We start from the raw sequence: 10,240 nt of genomic DNA, 5'->3' as shown, positions 1-10,240 counted from the left end.
ATTCTTAGAAGTAAAGAAGAACACAGACACAACATATCAAAATTTCTTGGACATTATGGAAGCAGTCCTAAGAGGAAAGTCCATTCCATGGAGTTCATTCCTTAAAAGAAGAAAAAAGTCAATAATTGATCTCTTACTTCATCTCAAAGCCCTAGAAGAACAACTCAACATCAAAAGTAGCAGAAGGCAAGAAATAATTAAAATTAGAAATGAAATTGAATTAAAAGAAACAATTAAACTTTGACAAAAGATTGGTTCTCTGACAGAACCTTAGCTATGCTAATGAAGAGAAGGAGAGGGAAAATTCAAATTACCAGCATACATTATGAAAAAAGCAATATCACAACAGATACTATAGAAATGCATAGGATAATTAGAAATTATCTTGAAAATGTATACCCCAATAAAATAGAAGACACTGAAGGCATCAACAAATTTCTTAAGTCCCATGATATGTTCAGATTGAATCAGGAAACATACACAATTTAAACAGACCAATATTAAATGATGAAATAGAATATGCCATCAGAAGCTCACCAACCAAGAAAAGCACATGACCAGATGGTACATTGCCGAGTTCAACAAGATCTTTAAAAAAGAACTACAAAAATGCCAACATTCTTCAATTTATTTCAGGAAATAGAGAAAAAGCAGCACTTTCAAACTCATTCTATGAAGCCAATATCACCCTGATCCCAAAACCAGGCAGGGACATATGAAAGAAAGAAAACTTCAGGCCAATATCTCTAATGAACATAGATGCAAAAATTCTGAATAAATTCTGGCAAATTGAATACAAAAACATACTAAAAAGGTCGTGCACCAAGATCAGGTGGGGTTTGTCCCAGGGATACAGAGTTGGTTCAACATATGGAAATCAAAATAGGTAATTCATGACATCAATAGACTCAAAAATAAGAATCATATGATCATCTCAAGAGACACAAAAAAAACATTTGACAAAATACAGCACCTTTTCATGTTCAAAACATTAGAAAAGCTAGAGATATGATGAACATATCTCAACATCATAAAGGCTATCTACACTAAGCCTCAGACCAGTATGTCAACATTATAAAGGCTCTCTACTCTAAGCCTCAGGCCAACATCATTCTAAATGGAGAAAAATTAAAGGCATTCCCTCTAAAAACTGAAAGTATACAGGGATGCACTCTTTCACCATTTCTATTCAACAGTTCTTGAAACACTAGCCAGAGAAATTAGACAGACGAAAGAAATTAAAGGAGTAACTACAGGATAAGAAGTTAAATTAGCACTATTTGCCAACAATACGATTGTATACCTAGAAGACCCCAAAAGCACCACCAGAAAACTTCTAGAACTAAAAAATGAATTCAGCAAAGCAGCAGGATATAAAATCAATAGAAATGGTGATGCCGTTGATATTCATGTTCAAGTGTTTGAATGTCTGTTTTCAGTTAATTTGGAAATATATCTAGGAATAAAATTTGTAGGTAATGTGGTAATTTTATGTTTTAAAATTTTAGCCATCCTCAGATTTATTCCTATACCTACTATATCATTTTATATATTTAATAGAAGTGTGTGTGGCTGACCATTTTTTTTCATATGATGCCCCAAACTTTCTTTTTTAAAATAATGCAGGCATTCTCTTGTTTATGAAGTACTCTTTCATGGTATTTTTCGGATTTTTGTTGTTCAGGTTGTTGTTGTGGTAGTTTCGGCATAGGGAAGTGAGGCTTGAGGTGGTCCACCAATGAGAGACATCGTCTACCTGTTTTGTTCAAAGAGTCTCACTAAGTTATCCAAGATTTCCACAAACTTGCAATACTACTGCAGACTCCTGAGTAGCTTTGACATGAGCATATGCATATTAATAGACAAAAAAAAAAGAAAAGCATCAATATTCCTCTAATAGAATTTCACTGAAAGAAATATCAGGAACTTTAATATAAGAAGACAAAAAAATAGACCAAATATAAATGTCTAAGAAACAAAGTACATAAAAATTTACATAAAAAGTACATACAACTTTATGATATGCAAATTGTGTAAGATAAAGTGAAAATTAATGTGAATGTTGAAAATTCTGATCCAGATACAGAAAAAATTACCCACAAGTTATTTTCAGCTATTTAAATAACTTTGTTATAATAGAAAATTTTAATTCTATTTTATTGATTTATATAAGAGGTAAAATATTCTGAAGTAGAGAATATTATGTTTATGAGTGACAAAGTTGCTGTTGATCAGTTTAGTCAGAAGCGGACATTTTTTCTCTGTTTAATTTGCATAGATTTATTATTTTAGTGTCAGCATAGATCAGGACCAAAGGACTGAGTATGTCATCACCATTGATCCCAAGCCTTTGAAGACAACTCAGGATGAGATAACTTGCCCACGCTATGCATATTAACAGTGAGATGATAAAGTTCAAACAATACTGGATGTCAAAACACATGATGAGCAGCAGAAGGGTGTAAGTGGCTCCTTTTTCTGGAAAGTTTATGGAGAAAATCTGGAGCTTTAAGGAAACATGATTGTTGTTTAAATCTATGAAAAAGAATTATTATGTATCTGCTTAAAAGAACCATATGGTCTCAAAACTAGAGATCACTGAATGCCATCGGTGTAAAAAAGAGGCTCCTGTGCCTGTAGCTCATGAGAAGAAAAGAACAGTGGTCAGTGAGAAATAGAAGACCAGGCTACATTTAATTTGATCTACCCACAGTATAGAAACACATGTTGGTATAGGTGCACATGGTGAAGATTAATAAGAAAACAATTAGCCACAGGATGGTATTTGTGGTTTTTAATTTGAAGCAGGCAAACTAGAAGCCACTGAGGTAGATGGTGATGGCTGAAAGCACATCCAGTATGTGGGTAGTGCTGGTGGAGAGTCCCCTCATGACCTTGGCCAGGAAGATAAGTTCTTTGCATTTGAACTGACATGAACTGTCCTACACTTCTCCAAAATTTGTGATACCAAAAGTCTCATGTTTGAGGAGCATGGGGATATTTGTTAAATCCATGTGGGTGATTGGGAGGTCAGTAATCCTGGGCTTGGGGCCCACAAAGACAGTGACAATGTAAAGGCAATGCAGAAATGTGTCTGCTGAAATTCCAATTGCAGCTTAAGGAAAGAAGGTATTTCTTATGAAAATAAAACTGAAATATTTGTTTATCTTTATGAGAATTTTTGGAAGAAAAACAGGAGTATTTGATTGCAGCAAGATTTTTATTGACATGCTTTCAGTCAATCTATATAAAGCAGGATTTTATTCTTGATCATAATTTGAAGTCAAGAGCTGATATGGAGCTCTTTCTTCAATGGCTATCTACAAAGAAAGCCCTTGTTGCATCTCAAAAAAAAGGAAATAAAAAATAAGTAAAAAACAAATTTTAACTCAAACATACCTCATTCTTTTTTGTATTTTTTATTGATTTTTCAAAACATTACAGAGCTCATGATATATCATCTTTTATACATTTGACTCAATTAGGTTTTGAACTCCCATTTTTACCCCAAATATAGATTGCAGAATCATCTGTTACACACTCACATTTTTACATAATGGTATATTAGTGACTGTTGTATTCTGCTACCATTCCTATCCCCTACTATCCCCCCTCCCTTCCCCTCCCCTCCCATCTTCCCTCTCTACCTCCTCTGTTGTTGTTCAATTCTCTCCCCTTTTTTTCCCTTCCCCTTGCCCCTCACATTATAGTGAATTGTGCCACTATAATCATTGATGTGGCCGTATCCCTATATTGTGCTCTTTTAAGGACCTCAGGGAAAAGTCCGAGAAGGGGGATAGCTGGGTCAAATGGTGGATCCATTCCCAGCTTTCCCAGGAATCTCCATACTGCTTTCTAAATTGGCCTCACCAATTTGCAGTCCCACCAGCAGTGTACAAGTGTACCCTCTTCCCCACATCCTCGCCAACACTTATTGTTGTTTGACTTCATAATGGCTGCCAATCTTACTGGAGTGAGATAGTATCTTAAGGTGGTTTTGATTTGCATTTCTCTGATTGCTACCTCATTCTTAAGAATGATACATACCTCATTCTTAATGATACACACCTTAATGATACACAGCTTAATAACACATATCTTAATGATACATACCTTAATGATACATACCTAATTCTTAAGAATGATACATACCTCATTCTTAAGAGTGATATTTTTGTTTATTCCCATTTACCTCATGAAATTGCTCATATCTCACCCTTGTCTTTAAGCCTGTATACATTATGTTTTCCTTTGTATCATAAGTTATATTATTTAATAGTCAGTGTTTGCTTGATTTTCACACTTCCCTGCAGATTTTTTATAATTAAAAATGGTGTCTTATTTTGCTTGTATCTACAGTGTCTGAAATACTTTTGCTTACATAAAAATTATTTACTACAAACTGTGGATTTTATGTTTTCATAAGCAGAAATAGGAATATTGGGCTGGGGTTGCAGTTCAGTGGTTAAGTGCTTGCCTAGCAAGCATGAGGCACTATGTCCAATCCTCAGAACCACATAAAAGTAAAAAAAAGATATTGTGTCCATCTACAAATACAATATTTTTAAAAAATGATATAGGAATCTTGTAGGGAAATGATCCCATCATGCTCATTTTCAAGTCTTTTTTTTATTTTCAAGTGCTGAATTGTAAAAGTTTACAATATTTTTCATTCATTCACAGGAACTTCATTTAAATCAGATCCTATCAAATTCAACCTGTAACATTGCAGTTAGAATATTCATCACCAATGGAAAAAAAAGAATTGTCTTCCATAAACGATTTTAAAAAAAATTTGAAAACTCGTCTTTGTATGATGCTGGAATATTTGTTATATGAAATTCCTTATGTGAATTCTCTTACATCATTTTCATTGAAGCACTGAAACACCCAGGGTATTGTTTCTTCTTTACAAAATATGCTCATGTTTTCAAACTTAAAGTCATTCTCCTGCCACTGACTGTATTTAGATAGTTGCAGAACAGTGTGCAATATATCTCCACTCTTATGATCTAGGTAACATTTCTTCTTTATCTACCTTCATGAATAGGCAAATGTGACTGGATTAAAACTGCACTTGGAAAACATTTTTTGTGAAAAAAAATTAACTCAGAACACCATTAGTCAATATTTGAATGGAAAATAGAAGAGAAAATAGTTCTCATGAAAAGAGAAAATATATTTTCTTAAGGATATTGTAAATTGCTCTTCTTAATTGCACAAGATTAATTGAAATTATAATAAATCAATTTGTCATTTAAGTTTAAGAAACATTTACATATTTAAAATAAGTAAGGTGCTGGGGTTGTCACTCAGTCATAGCATGCTTGACTAGTACTTCTGAGGCTCTGGTTTTAATCCTTGACACAAAATTAAAAAACAAATTAAAGATATTAAAAAATAAAATAAGATTTTTTTATTATTGAGTATCTTAAACATGACAGTAGGATGTATTTTGGTATAATTATACAAGAATGAAATATATCTCATTCTAATTGGGACCCCACTTTTGTTAATTTACTTGATGATGTTATTCACTGTGGTAGATTCATATGTGTACCTAGTAAAGTTATGTGCAGTTAGTTCTGTTTATTGACAATTCTCATAATTTTACAAAATATTTAAATGACTATACATTATTAAAGAATAACTCTAAAGCTGATAAAACAGCTGGGAGAAGAAAAGAATTCTAGAAATTTCAGGCATCAAAGAAAAAAAGTTGTATAATAAAGGGGGAAGTTTGCAGTATCTATTTAAATGAGCCTATGGTTTTCTGTAATAATAGCAGCACTCTGCCATGTCATGAAAAAGTAGCATGTTTTTATTTATCACAAACTTAAATTTATTCTAATGTTTTACTATGTATTTATACTTTTGGTATTTTTAAAATTACAAAATTCAGTATATCTACATAAAACCAAAGACTAGTATTGGAAAATTCTATTGTCAAATTTTATTTTCTTTCTCAAGGATTATGCATTCATAAAAAACAGTAAAGCTACAAGATCAACTAAAATATTGGCATTCCAGATCCATGTCAAATATAAAGAAGCAATGTTTTCTGATACATGAAATAATAAACTGTAACTGGAATTTTGGGCCTATGGTTGTGTATTCAAATATCAGTATGCCAAACCATAAAATAGTATGTTTTATTTTATTACTAACTTATATTTATTCTACTATTTTTCTGTCTCCATGCATCACTAGGATCTTTTAAAAATTTTAAATGCACCTTCATTGAATATCTAAGCTGTAGTAAAGTGCAAGTTAAAGTAATTCTGATATAGTGTAAGAAGAACCATTTTAAAGAATGTAATATCTCCTATTTCATGTAAATTCATATGACACATTTTATATGAAGTTACAACTCAAAATAAGATAATATTAGATAGAAGTTTTAGCAGATTAGTCTGTGAGCTTAGAAATTGCCAAAAGAGGTTTTGAATTATTTCTAGTTCTAAAAAGTAATGTAAAGCTAGAAAATGACAACCTATTAAATTTTTATACCTTGTGAATCTTTATGCTGGAAAAATCATTCATGTAAGACCATAACATTTGTGATATTATAAATTATAATAATACTATCAGTTGAAAATGATATAATGAGAATTCACATACATTGTTGTGCTCTTAAAGTTCAAAGAAGTACTGTAGCACATTAGGAATAAATACCTATCTCTTGGTTATGAAGCAGTAAAAGTTAGACATCAAAATGTATTCTGCCAGTTCCCAAATCAGAGCCTCCACTGCTTCCTCTTTCACACAGATTTGCAGCTGAGACTTCCAAGATGAGGTTATATGGGACAGAGATCTTTAGCTCATCTCTCAGTAGACTGGAAATTTTGGTGTTTCATCTGAGGTCTGACAGAACCTGTCTTTCTCAGAGAGCATCCCTAAAGGAAAGACTAATATTTCCTCCATTCTCAAACAATGGTAAATGAGCAGCATCTAGATGAAAACTTTTTATGTTTCTAGCTCTCATATTCAAATGTCAGAGGAAACTGGGTTGCTGTTTGCACAGCATTCATTGCAGACAAATCTAAAGGCTCTCACATTTACCCTCAAATAGATATGGTCTTACATAAAATAACTGAACTAACAAAACTAATGTTATTTGTGCATTGACATATAAATTTTCAGATTTGTCTGATGATTCAGCCCCAAGTAATGATACTCCATTAGCAATGAGTTTTGATGTATAAATACTTTGGTTGTGAGAAGAAAATATGGAGAGGGTTGTGGGATATCTTGTCCTAGAAACAAAGCCAGGAAGGTAGCACTGGTGGGAGGTGAGGAGAAAGAAGAAAAGAAAATGAGGAAGAAAAGAAAAAACTAATGACAGATGGGGTTGTTGTGATTGATTTGGATTTAGGGTTTCTCCAAGTTGCTTAGGGCCTTGCTAAGTTGCTGAGTCTGATCTTGAACATGTGATCTTCCTATCTCTCTTCAGCCTCCCAATCTGCTATGATTACATTAGTGCCCAATGATGCCAGGCTATGGAGTTGTTTAAGTATTGGAAAAAAAAATAATCTAGAGTAGCCATCATTGTAGTATGTTCCAGAATAGATTCAGTACCTCAAAGATATTCATTTTTTACCCTTTCCTAGTTATCCTGAGACTTTGAAAATCATAAATCTTGTTATTGTCTGTTGTTTAGTCTCATCCAGTGTGTCATGTACTCAGAATAATATAGATATGACATTTTATCCTAGCTATTTTCCTAATCAAAATGTATTTAAGATACCTCCTCAACTTTCCATGTTTGTTTGCTTATTAATATTTTATGAATCATGTTTCAATTTATTTATGAGTTCATTTTTGATTAATAATATGTAAATACTTACTGAGGAGCAATTATTGATTTCTGTTTTTGTAAAATATGAATAAATAAGTTACATTGTGTGTGTATGTATGTATGTGTGTGTGTGTGTGTGTGTGTGTGTGTGAGAGAGAGAGAGAGAGAGAGAGAGAGAGAGAGAGAGAGAGAGAGAGAGAGATACTGGAGATAAAACCTGAATTCTCATGCTTGTTAGCTAAGTCCCCTACCAAGGAGCCACATTCCCAATCAAAAAAATCATCAACCTTTGAATGCAGAATTTGTGTGAAATCCAGCTTTCAACTCCAATAAATAAATACCTAGTATGTAGTCTGTACATATTTGGTAAGACTGCAGCTTTAAAAGAGATTGCCAAACTCTCTTTCTAGGTTGGCTGTACATTTTGTGATTCCCCTTAGCCATAAATAAGAGTTGCTCTTGTTTCTCTTCTTTGCCTAACAGTTTGTATTATCAGATTTTGGAATTTCAGCCATCTTTATGGGTGCATTACTTGCAATTCAGTGTGATCCAAGTTAAAAAGACTCAGTTGCTACAATTCTTAGAGGTTGTAGGTGAATTTTGCCCTTGGTTTTGTGACCAAGATTCACCAAATTTACATACATGGGACAAATTAGGAAGAAAATAACATAAATTTTGCCTTTCTGATGAATTACCTGGAAACTTTGAGAATATTCAAAAGGTTTGGACTGCATTAGAGATCTGTATTTTTGATTACCTGGGCCATAGTCCATATCCCCCTGAAAATCTACTGAAAGGTATTCAGGGAGCCATTAAGACTATTCAAATGGGAAAATTGCCTGAGGCTAAGGAAATCTCTTTTCCTCTAAGCCTGTTAAAAACTAAAACAAATTATTTTCAAACAAAATAAAAACTGAAAGTAAAAAACTTAGCCTTGCCTGAACCAAACTATAGTAGTCCAGAGTAAGACCATAGAGAGGAAAACCATAGAGAGTAGGTCTCCAGGGGGATAGAAGGTCCTTCTCTCAGAGAGGAGACTCCAGAAAAGATTCATAGAGATATAGAAAGTCCTCCTCCACAAGACTTACAAGCTCAAATTTAACATGAAGACAGGGAAGAATCTACAGAAAAATCACAGTCTGAGAAAGATGAGCCAGACAATGAAGTTCAGGATTAACCAGGAAATTTTAACAGGTTATGCTTAATGGCACCTGCCTCAGCCATTTGAATTCGGCCACTGTCTCTTAAAAGGACAAATTTTAACAGATACTCTGAGCTGGCAATGACTTTTCTTACTTCGTTCCAGCGGAGAATTGGAAAGGCACAGGAAGCTGGGGAGGATACTAGCAAATTTAAACTCTTTCCAGTTATTGAACAGGTGTAATGATCAGTACCCAGTGTGTAATTCCTTCTAAAACTATTAAAGAGTTAAGAAAAAAAATGCCTGCGAGGTCTATGGTCCAAATTCACCATTTGTGCAGAGCTTGCTTGAAACTATCTGCTCTCAACTGCTCCCACGGAGTGACTGGATTTCCTTCGCTAGAACTTGTTTGAGTGGGGGGGGGCGAGTTTTTACTCTGGCGGTCATATTGGACAGACTTTTGTTCAGAGCAGGCAGAAAGGAATCGGAGGCAAGATTTTTCAAACACCCGTGGACATGTTTTTAGGAACGGGTGAATTCATTGATTTTGAAAGGCAGCTAAATTATGAATTTGCAGTGTATGATCAAATTACAGCCTTTGAAAAGCATGCCTGGAGAAAGATTGCCTCCAGTGACCAATCTAGCTTAGTTCTGAGTAAGGTTAAGCAAGGTGCCAATGAACAATATTCTGATTTCATAGTGTGACTCTATCAGACTGCAAACCCCTCCATTGGTGATCCAGGTGCTTGTGAGTTTATCGTTAAGCAATTGACATTTGAAAATTCAAATAAATATTGTCAAGATGTTCTCATATCCCACAGTAAAAAGGGTTTTCTGAGTGTATTCAGAATTTCTACCGGAGCAGATCTCATGTCTGTGAGACGGTTTCAGAGTTTATTCGCTTTTGTTCTGATATCGATCCAGCCCATTTAAAAACAATTACTCTCACAGCAGCTTTAAAATAAACTCTGTAGCCCCAAGAATTAGTATGCAGAACCCACAGGAGATGCTTTAATTGTGGGAGGAACAGCCTTTACGTGTGAAATTGTAATGTCCATAATTTAAGTCCAGGACTCCCTCTGCTGTTGGTAATAGATATTACAGAGTTGAAGACCACGTGGCAGGCCAAGATGGGGCTGATCAGTTCGCCTTCTGGCCTCCACTTCTGCTAGTAGGGAGTAAAAAATCTTCTGGTCAGCCCATCCCCATGCCAGAAATACAGGGGAATCAGAAGAAAGGTTGTGCAATTTAATGTCATCACAGCCGACCATAGGGTGTGATGACGTTAAATTTCTGCCAGA

The sequence above is a fragment of the Ictidomys tridecemlineatus genome, chromosome 16 (genome assembly GCF_052094955.1).
Source record: "Ictidomys tridecemlineatus isolate mIctTri1 chromosome 16, mIctTri1.hap1, whole genome shotgun sequence".
Lineage (NCBI taxonomy): Eukaryota > Metazoa > Chordata > Mammalia > Rodentia > Sciuridae > Ictidomys > Ictidomys tridecemlineatus.
The sequence above is the reverse complement of the archived record's forward strand: the minus strand, read 5'-3'. Positions refer to the sequence as shown.